Raw genomic sequence first — 10,743 nt, forward strand, 5'->3', positions numbered from 1 at the left:
AATCGATCACTCATCTGAGTAAGTATAAGAAGCACATCGCATTATATTATTGGATAATATACTTGTGTACGTATTTGATAGATATAGTACGTATTTAGAACTTGATATAGTTGATAGTGTGCATATGTGTGTATGTATAGGTATATATATAGATATTATACAGTGAAGGTATATTAATGACATACGATAATGTAATCGATAATTCATCTGAGTATTTGTAAAATACGTTATATATTATTTTGGGGTAGTAAAATCGTGTATTTAATGTTTATAGTACGTATCTGAAAGCTGATAAACAATTAAATATATGTATATATGTATATCTCGTGTAGTGACGTATGCAGTAATCGATATATATATATAGCACGTTGTATTATGAGGTATATATATATATAAGGGTGTAGGAAGTAATCAGAGTGATTTACAGTTATAAGCTTACCATTTTTTACGATTTATCAATTCAAATATAATATTTTATTATTTATTGTAAACATACACATTCACAATTATTATACAAAATACATTATCTATAATCATTGAAATAACAGACATTTTTTTAAATTTGTGTATTTTCTAACTCAATTGTGCCAATTCATAACAATTTTATATTAATTTCACCCAATCTATTATAATTCTAGCCAAATTGTATCTAATTAGACTAAATTAAATTTTTCATCTAATTTTAATCAAAATCTTAATATTTAGGTCCCAACCGTTATTAATATTTATTATTTATTATATATTATTTACTATTTTATATTATTCAAGTTCTTACAATTTTAGCCTATTTTATTTAATTCATTACAATTTTAGTCAATTTATTACAATCATAGTCAATTTGTAATTCAATTTTTAAATTTTAGTCAAATCATAATTAAATTCTCAACCACTGTTGACACCCAATTTTGACCTCCCGATACTACATTTAGGCTGCTATTTTAACAAAATTACTATTTTTTTAAATAATATTATTTTTTGCACAGTTTTTTTTCTTGCATCAAACAAATTGTCGACGTGTCACATTCGCGATTTAAATATATATAAATTATTTTATTTATTTTTGATATCATTTTACGATTTATTTATTCAAATACAATATTTTACATAATTTTATTAATTAAATTACTTTTTCACGTAATTGTGCGCACTCACATTTTTTGCAAATACACTGTCTAAGTTTTCTATTATTTAATACTATTTATTGATATTATTATTTATTATCATTATATATTGTTATTATTTATATTATTATTATTATTTAAATTATTGTTATTTAATTATTATTATCATTATTTATTATTATTATTATTATTATTACATATTTAAATAACAACCTAATTAAAATTACCTTGCCTAATTCATTTACCTTTTAATCCAATTTTATTCAATTTCTTACAATTATAGCCTACTCTACTCAGTCCATTACAATCTTAATCCAATTTCTTGCAATTCTAGCCATTTGTTACAATCTTAGCCTAATTGCTTGCAATCCTAACCACATTCTAACCTCACATAATCTTAAAATCCTAGCCGTTGATCAAAATTGATCTAACGGCTGAGGTTTGATCTGCCTCTTTCCTTATTAAAAATAACCTAACCCTAATCCATAATTTCCAAAAAAATAAAAAAAAGAGTCAGCTTCCCTTGGTCTCTCTCTCTAGACTCTCTCCCTCTTACCTCTCCCATCGGTGACAATAGCGCCGTTGCTAGCGCCGCTCCAACACCACTACTAGTTCCCCCTCGTCCTCCTCCTTCTCCGCTCCAACGCCGTCACTGGCGCTGTCCTTTCGTTCTAACGAAACAGTCCCCGCGGGCGCCTCTCTCCCCTCCGCGCTGCTCCACCTCCGACCAGACCTCACCAGTCATAGTGTCACCTCTCCAGCGCCGCAGCCACCACCACCATCAGCAGAGAGGTGACCTAGCGACGCCGCTGGCTTTTTCTGTCAGTCCCCATGCCTCCATCAACGGCGAACCATCCATGCAGCCATTTTCTCATCGAAAATAATGGATTCTGAGAGAATCCGTCTCAGATTTGCTATTCCATTCAAACTCGTACTTCTTTATCTATTTTCTCTTGTGAACGATCCTATTAAGATCTAATTTTGAGTTTTGAGTTAAATCCTCCTATTTTTGTGTGTCGTTATGTGCCAAAACTAGCATTGTGGGAGAAATCTCAAAAATACGTGACACTTGCGCTATCATTTTGACTAGATTATTTTGAATGCATGTTTATTTATATCTTTTAACTAACACATGTTTCCATCCCTCTTATTTTTAAATGAGCAAATCTGCTGGATTTTGATTGTCAATCCCCTATTCTAATTTCAAGTTTGTTTATGTTCATATAGCGACATATGTAAAAGTTGTATTTTTGTATTATTTTGTTTGCCCTAAGCTATGACTTGTGGATTCGTGAACTGTTACTGTAATAGTATTTAGTTCAACGTGTAATCTTGATTTCTCCATGTATAGGTGATTTTTTGTACTTAGTTGAGTTGTTCGTTATTATTTGAATAATATTGAATCTGATTGTGTCCAAATTAAGGAGTAATCTCCTTATATCATCTGCCTCCTCCCTTTCTCTATACTTCTCTCTACCCTTCTCTCCTTTTAAGACCTCTTCACCATCAATGGCGGCACCGCCTCTGCTCAGCCGTCGCGCTTAAACTTGTGGACTATTTTGAATGTATGTTTTGGTGTGTTCTTGGTCACTGGTCATTCTTGTATCAAAATGTGTTGTACTGACTTGAAAATGGTTAAGTTTAGTTACTTGAAAATGAATACATATAGAAGTGTAGTTATTTGAAAATGGTTAAGTATAGTGACTTGAAAATGTGAATTAGTTAATTGAAAATAGATAAGTGTAGTGACTTGAAATGCTAGTACATGACTTGAAAATGGTTAAGTGTAGTTACTTGAAAATGGTTAAGTGTAGGGATTTTAAAGGGGATTTTGTGTTTTGAAAGTGGTTTGGTTGGTGACTTAGTCACTTGAAAATGGTTAAGTGTAGGGACTTTAAAGGGAATTTTTTTTAAGGTACTTGAAATGTGGACTTGTATTTTGAATTTAGTTAAGTGTGGTCACTTGAGAATTGAATAAGTACATGAAAATGTTTAAGTGTAGGTAGTTGAAATGTGGACTTGTGTTTTGAATTTAGTTAAGTGTGGTCACTTGAGAAGTGAGTTAGTGACTTGAAAATGCATAAGTGTAGGTACTTGAAACGTGGACTTGTGTTTCTAATTTGTTAAGTTTGGTCTCTTGTGAAGTGAATTAGTGACTTGGAATGTTTAGATGTAGTTACCTGAATTATGAACTTGTGTTTTGAATATAGTTAAGTGTGGTCACTTGAGAAGTGAGTTAGTGACTTGAACATGTTTAAGTGTTGGTACTTGAAATGTAGACTTGTGTTTTGAATATAGTTAAGTGTGGCCACTTGAGAAGAGCATTAGTGAATCGAAAATGTTTAAGTGTAGTTACTTGAAAGGTGGACTTGTGTTTTGAATATAGTTAAGTATGGTCAATTGAGAAGTGAGTTAGTGACTTGAAAATGTTTAAGTATAGGTACTTAAAATGTGAACTTGTGTTTTGAATTTAGTTAAGCGCGGTCACTTGAGAAGTGCATTAGCGAGTCAAAAATATTTACGCATAGTTACTTGAAAGGTTGATATCATGTTTTGAATATAGTTAAGTGTGGTCACTTGAGAAGTGAGTTAGTGACTTGAACATGTTTAAGTGTAGTACTTGAAATGTGGACTTGTGTTTTGAATATAGTTAAGTTTAATCACTTGAGAAGTGCATTAGTGAGTCGAAAATGTTTAAGTGTAGTTACTTGAAATATGGACTTGTGTTTTGATTATAGTTAAGTGTAGTCACTTAAGAAGTGCATTAGTGAGTCAAAAATGTTTAAGTGTAGTTACTTGAAAGGTGGACTTGTGTTTTGAATATAGTTAAGTGTGGTCACTTGAGAAGTGAGTTAGTGACTTGAAAATGTTTAAGTTTAGGTACTTGAAATGTGAACTTGTGTTTTGAATTTAGTTAAGTGCGGTCACTTGATAAGTGCATTAGTGTCGAAAATGTTTAAGTGTAGTTACTTGAAAGGTTGATATCATGTTTTGAATATAGTTAAGTGTGGTCACTTGAGAAGTGAGTTAGTGACTTGAAAATGTCTAAGTGTAGGTACATGAAATGTGAACTTTTCATTTTAAATTTAGTTTAGTTTGGTGATTTGCGGAGTGAATTACTGACTTGAAAATGTTTCGGTGTAGGTACTTGAAATGTGAACTTTTCATTTTGAATTTAGTTTTCTTAGGTAACTTGTGATGTAACTTTGTGACTTGAAATGTTTAAGTGTCGTTACTTGAATTATGGAATAGTGACTTTTGTTTTGAAATTAGGTACTTGAAATGTGAACTTGCATTTTAATTTTAGTAAAGTGTGGTCACTTGAGAAGTGAATTAGTGACTTCAAAATGTTTAAGTGTAGGTACATTTTTTCATTTTGGATTAAGTTTAGTTTGGTAACGTGTGAAGTGAATTAGTTACTTGAAAATATTTAGGTGTAGGTATTTGAAATGTGAACTTTTGTGACTTGAACTAATCACTTGAATGTGATTGATTGTGTAGATGGAATCTGATTATAGCTGGATATATCAACGAAATATCGATACTTGAATGGATGAGGCTGAGAATGAAGATGCGGATGATGAGTGGTAGTTTTAGGTATTTTATATGTTTTATAGTTTGGATTTGGAACTTCAATATATTTTGTAAATAATGTTTGTATTCTTATGGTGGTTTGTTGATTACATATATATGATTGGTGAGATGTATTGTAGATAATAATCTATGTTTGTAAATGATTGGTGGGCTATATTGTAAATAATTTGATTTTTAATTTTTGTATTTTGAAAATTTTCAATTTTTTTTTTTACAAAATTATCAAAAAAACCAACCACATGTGGTAACTTTTTTTAAATTTTTAATATTTTGTTTTTACAAAATTATCAAAAAAATCGACCACATGTGGTAGCTTTTTTTAAAAAAATTTAATTAAAAAATATTTATAAAAACCGACCACAAGTGGTCGTTTTTTTTTTTAAAACCAACCACTTGTGGTCGATTTTAATAAAAATAATTAATAAATTTTAGAATAAAACCGACCACAATTTTGAATTTTTTTATTCTTAAAATCATTTTTTTTCTATTTTAATAAAATAATAATGAATTACAAAAAAATTTAAAAAAAACAACCACACGTGGTCGGTTTTTAAAAAGCTACCACAGTTTTACTGATCATGCACTTTGGTCGGTTTTGTGGTCGGAAATTGAGGAAAACCGACTACTTGTGGTCGGTTTTTGTGGTCGGTTTTCCTCTTTTTTTTAGTAGTGAATTTAGTTTCTGGATAAGGTAATAATTTTCTTCTTACTACTTCACTCAATCTTATATCACTTAATTACTCTCATGTTATAACATGCATTCACGAGTTCAGTTTAATCGATGCTTCAGTTAAAGGTGCAATTATCATATTATTATTTAGATCTCTGAACTCAATATCGAGATCGCAACTCTTTCCTAGCCTCTCAGCTTAATTTGTTTTGATTTAGGGATGAATGATCCCAAAGGAGATATATTTTAATACACCAAAAATTTAAGCAAAGATTAGAACCATACTTCAAGTACATATAGTATAACTAAACATAATGATTTGGTATCGTGAGAAGTGATTAGATATGAATTAAAGTCATTTGTAACTCCTAGCTCATATTTAAGTTGAAAGCTTCCTTACTGGTTGAATTCTTGTGTAGCATCTTTCTAAAGTCAAGTTCAAGTAGAATAACTCCTATATCACTACTAAAAAAACTGTAAAAAGAGACCTAAAAAAGAGACCTCATGAGGTCTCTTTTCCAACCTTTCCTTGGAAAAGAGACTTCAAAAGCGACCTCAATTGATGGTCTCTAAAACATAAGTTGTTTTTTTTAGGAGACCTCGTTAGGTCTCTTAAAAGCGACTTCATGAGGTCACTGAGTTATTTTTCAAATTTTCCATAAAGAGACCTCGTGAGGTCTCTAAACTATTTTTTATAATTATTATTATTTTATTAAAAGAGACCTCATAAGGTCTTTAGTTGATTTGATTTGATTTTATTTTTATGATTAAAAGAGACCTCGTATGGTCTCTATTTTATTTTTATAATTAAAAGAGACCTCATAAGGTCTCTATTTGATTTTTTATTTTTTATTCTTTTAATTTAAAAGACACCTCATCAGGTGACTATTATTTCTTTATTTTTAACATAAGCGACCTTTTGCAGTCTCTTATGTGAGTGCCTAGAAAATAAAATTACAAAAAAGTGACCTCCCGTGATTGCTTTTTTTTTTATTTCCCGGAAAATTAAAATGCAAAATAGTGATCTCATGAGGTCTCTTCTCTGAAAAAAATAAATAAATGGCAATACAACTTTTACAGATACCTGTCATTTTAATTCAATTCAATAATATGTACAATCTAATCAAATAAATTGAGCTCCAAGAGCTCACACTAATGAAAAAAACAACAAACACAAGTACTAAATATCTCATCTAATGAACACTAAATAAAAATCAACTTAGAGTACCTTAATATTGAACGAAAAAACATAATAGTCAAGTTATTTATAAAATAATACTATTGATTAGACTACTTCAAATCTCTCATGCATTCAAAAACACTTACTAATTTAAATAAACCATCATAAAGTATATAGTTTAGATTATCTAACACAACACCCGATTTTAACAACGCGGTGGTGTATTGTCCACGTAATAATCCTTATCATCTTCATCATTGTTGGGCTCCTCAGTCACATCTCTGTATTGACCATATACTCCATGTGAAATAGACAGAGATTGGGGTGGTCGAGGAGGGCAAACTGCATCACAGGACAAGGGGTAATCCCTCCCGAAGCAAGTAATAAATTGAATTGGGCCTTCATTCCCGCATATTGTATATCCCTTTACTTTTCCGTTGCCTTTGAAAACTTAACATCATTAGATAACTCAGCTATCTGCTGCTTCAAAGCCAAAATCGTCTCGTTCCGAATTAAATTCACGAAAGGTTCCTTGTGGCAAGCCATAAGCATACCCATACCTACTCGGACCACCAACCGTATCTAACCATATTCTCTCATTCTGCTCTTGGCTAAGTGGCAGGTCTTGACTATTATCTGGCAGAATCCGGCGAAAATCCTCTATGGATTGTAGATATCAATTTTGAATTTAATGATAGTAATATTATGATATAAATTTAGGAAATAAAGTAAGTACTACTATAAATAGATGCTTACATAGGTCAGTTGAGCTCGTGGCTCAACCCAAACATCAGGATCTCCAGGGGTTTTCTTCTTCCCTGTGTGTGTAGCCTTGAAAACCTCACCTGTGTTATCGGCCTCCCAAGCTCCTTTTCCTGCCAAAAAAAAATGTATTAGTATGCTAGCAACATTTCATAACTTTTTTTTTACCACGAAGCAAAATTCCTTCAAGTAATATGGACAGAACAAAGTAATCCTTTACAGGTTTTTATGCACAAGGCATAGACAACAGTCATACATCAATTAACTATTAACCCATGACAAAGATATTAAGAATTATAGCAGCAAAATTCTCGAAAAGTTAAAACAAAATTGCAACTGCACAAAACATAGGCAGAGTAGATCTCCGGACAGTGAATAATTCTTCTAAACATTTGCCGAGAGTCACTACCGATTAGTCTAACAGTACCTCCAAGCATGACTCCTGTGTCACCAGCTAAACTAATAGTCATATTTGCAAGTAAATTTTCATAGAGTTTGGGTGTCACCATGACATCAAATTGCTCTAGCTTTGAGACAGGTTGCAACAATTATCCACAATAAAGACAAATCATAGTTTAATGACACAATCAACACTTCAACATAAAGATAAGGCAAATGGAAAAAGATTCAACCAACAGAAATTTACTAAGAGAACAACCAAACCTGAACAACTACTAATGCACAGACAGACATATCAATCAAAGATTAAAGCTGGAAGTTCCACTTCAAGAACTACAAACAAAACATTAAAATGATAATAAAATTAATTCAAAAAAATAATTCTCAGGTAAAAAAACACATTAATGAATCACCAAAAATTAAAATAGAGTAAACAAAAACTGCATTGATCAAATTAGGGAAATAAAAATGAATAAACTAAATCAAACAAAGAAACAAAAATGCAGATTCGTTATTTCTAATTATTATTCTTTCTCATCGCCATCCATCTCTTCTGAACCTCTTTCCTCTTCTGACCATTCTTCCTCTTCTGACTCTCTTTCCACTTTTGACCATTCTTACTCATCTATTATTTTATTTTCATCATTTGATTCATCCATCTCTTCATTTGTTGTCAAATTTACTTTTTCTATATCAACCTCTTTTAATATGTGTTCAGGATGCTCTAAATTATCTTCTAAGTCATCATCAACTGGTTGGTGAACACATTATATGTTATCAGCCTGGTATGCAACATCTAACACATTTTCAACTTTCACTCGACCCACAAGCTTGATTTTGATTACGGCCCCCAATTCGATTTATTTGGGCGCAAGGAATAAGGAGCATAATACACTTGCTTAGCATTATGTGCAATGATGAAAGGATCGTACGCCCCATACTCCCTTATGTGCCTTACTTCAATAATAATATATTGTTTGATTTTCCTCGTTCCTCTATTTTGGGTTGGGTCGAATCACTTGCATATAAACAATACAATTCTTTTTTCTGGACAACCAGAATACACTATTTCTAAAATCACCTTAAGTACCCCATAATAATCAACCCCATTATGATCTCCATCATCACCTTTTACCAAGACTCCGCTGTTATTAGTCTTTTTATATTTAGAGTATTCTTCGGTGTTAAATTTAAAACCATTAACGGCATACTTGTCCATAGAATAAACCTTAATGGCCCCCAAAGTTAAATCCTTCAAAAATTGATCGAATTGACCATTTCTTGTATCCTAAACCTATAAATAGTCGAGAATAGAAAATTAGAATTAATCAAACCTGGACTTTCTAATAATTATAGCATTATGAAAAAATTACAACGCTTACATAATCTTTATACCATGTTGAAAAATAGTCAAAAACTTTATCATTGCCATACAACTGCACAAAGTAGCTATCAAAGAGGATGAAAATTGTGTTAGTCGCTTTGTCTTGTAATTGCATATGTAATGCAAAATAATAAAAACTTACTCAAGAAATGGTTTAACTTGAGGGCAATTCAACAAGACATGTATTGATGCAGAGTTAAACTCCAGTGAACTAAGATGCCTCCTTGTACGATTTTTCGAACCTTCGCTTGGTTGATCAAAGATTGATAGCGGCTCTTTAGCAACCTCACCACCATCATCGCGGCGATTAGTCCTATTTTGTGAACATGGAACATCACATGCAAAGTAATACGAACAAAAATTGGATGTTTCCTTAGCAAGATAGGCTTCACACATTGAGCCTTCAATTCTATGTTGTTGCTTGATACTCTGTTTATTCTTGCCAATAGTCCTATATAATATTATATTATGATATTTCTAAAAAAAGCATTAATGGAGAGAAATATATTAAGATTTACAATAATTACCTCTCAAATGGATATATCCATCGACCTTGAACCGAACCTCCCAGACGAGCTTCATGCACAAGATGTACAGGAAGATATTCTATCACATCCCAAAATCCAGGTGGAAGAATCTTCTCTAGATTATTTGTAATTATAGGAATATTTTGTTCCATCCGAACTAGGTTCTCTTCCGTCAATATGATGGAGCACAAGTCTTTGAAAAACAAACTAATTTCAGTCATGGGTTTCCAGATTTTTTCAGGCAAGCCGCTAAATACTATAGGGAGTAATGTTTTCATGAAAATATGAAAATCATGACTTTTCATACCAAATAACATTCCATACTCCATATCAACAAGCTTTCCCAAATTTGAAGCATGACCAGCAGGCATTTCCAACAACTTAACCCATTCACATATCTTACGCTTTTGGTCCATTGTAAATGAATAGCTAGCCTTAGGCTTGAAGAACCTTTTGTTTGATTTCTCCTGCAACTATAACTCTTTTCTCCTACAATATTCTGGTAAGTCCATTTTAGCTTTAACATTGTCTTTTTTTTCATGGACATCCATTACTGTGTTTAGTAAATTATCAAAGTAATTTTTTTCAATATGCATGGGATCAAGATTATGTCGAAGAAGATGATCCTTCCAATATGATAATTCTCAAAATATACTCTGTTTTGTCCAATTATGTGCAACACCATACCCATTAAATTTATACGGTTGTTCTTCTGTAACCTTTGAAAAGTGTCGAACCCTCTCCCAAACTTGTTCTCCTGTAAGGATTGGAGGTGGAAAGTCTCATTCAATCATATTCTTTCTAAATGCATTTTTTATATTCCTAAACTCATGATCCATTGGCCAAAATCGACGGTGACAATCAAACCAGTAATTTTTTCGGCCATGTGTCAAAGTGAATGATTTAGTGGTTTCCATACAATAAGGGCAGGTTAACTTGCCAGCTGTCATCCACCTAGACAACATTCCATATGCAGGAAAATCACTAATAGACCATATTAAGATAGCCCACAAATTAAAATTTTGCTTAAGCGACACATTAAATGTTTCAACCCCTTCAACCCACAATTGATTCAACTCATTAATCAAAGGTTGTAAGTATACATC

General features: G+C 31.8%; 1 long non-coding RNA gene across 1 annotated transcript; it reads right to left on the reverse strand.

The window, feature by feature from the left end:
- Positions 1–6,727: 6,727 nt before the first annotated feature.
- LOC107849711 lies at positions 6,728–9,803 on the reverse strand. Its single transcript, XR_007048546.1, has 3 exons — positions 9,253–9,803; positions 7,322–7,440; positions 6,728–7,225 (listed from the first exon to the last, which is right to left on the reverse strand). It is a non-coding gene; the product is annotated as an uncharacterized LOC107849711 (long non-coding RNA).
- Positions 9,804–10,743: the final 940 nt, after the last annotated feature.

The sequence above is a fragment of the Capsicum annuum genome, chromosome 12, assembly GCF_002878395.1.
Source record: "Capsicum annuum cultivar UCD-10X-F1 chromosome 12, UCD10Xv1.1, whole genome shotgun sequence".
Classification (NCBI taxonomy): domain Eukaryota; kingdom Viridiplantae; phylum Streptophyta; class Magnoliopsida; order Solanales; family Solanaceae; genus Capsicum; species Capsicum annuum.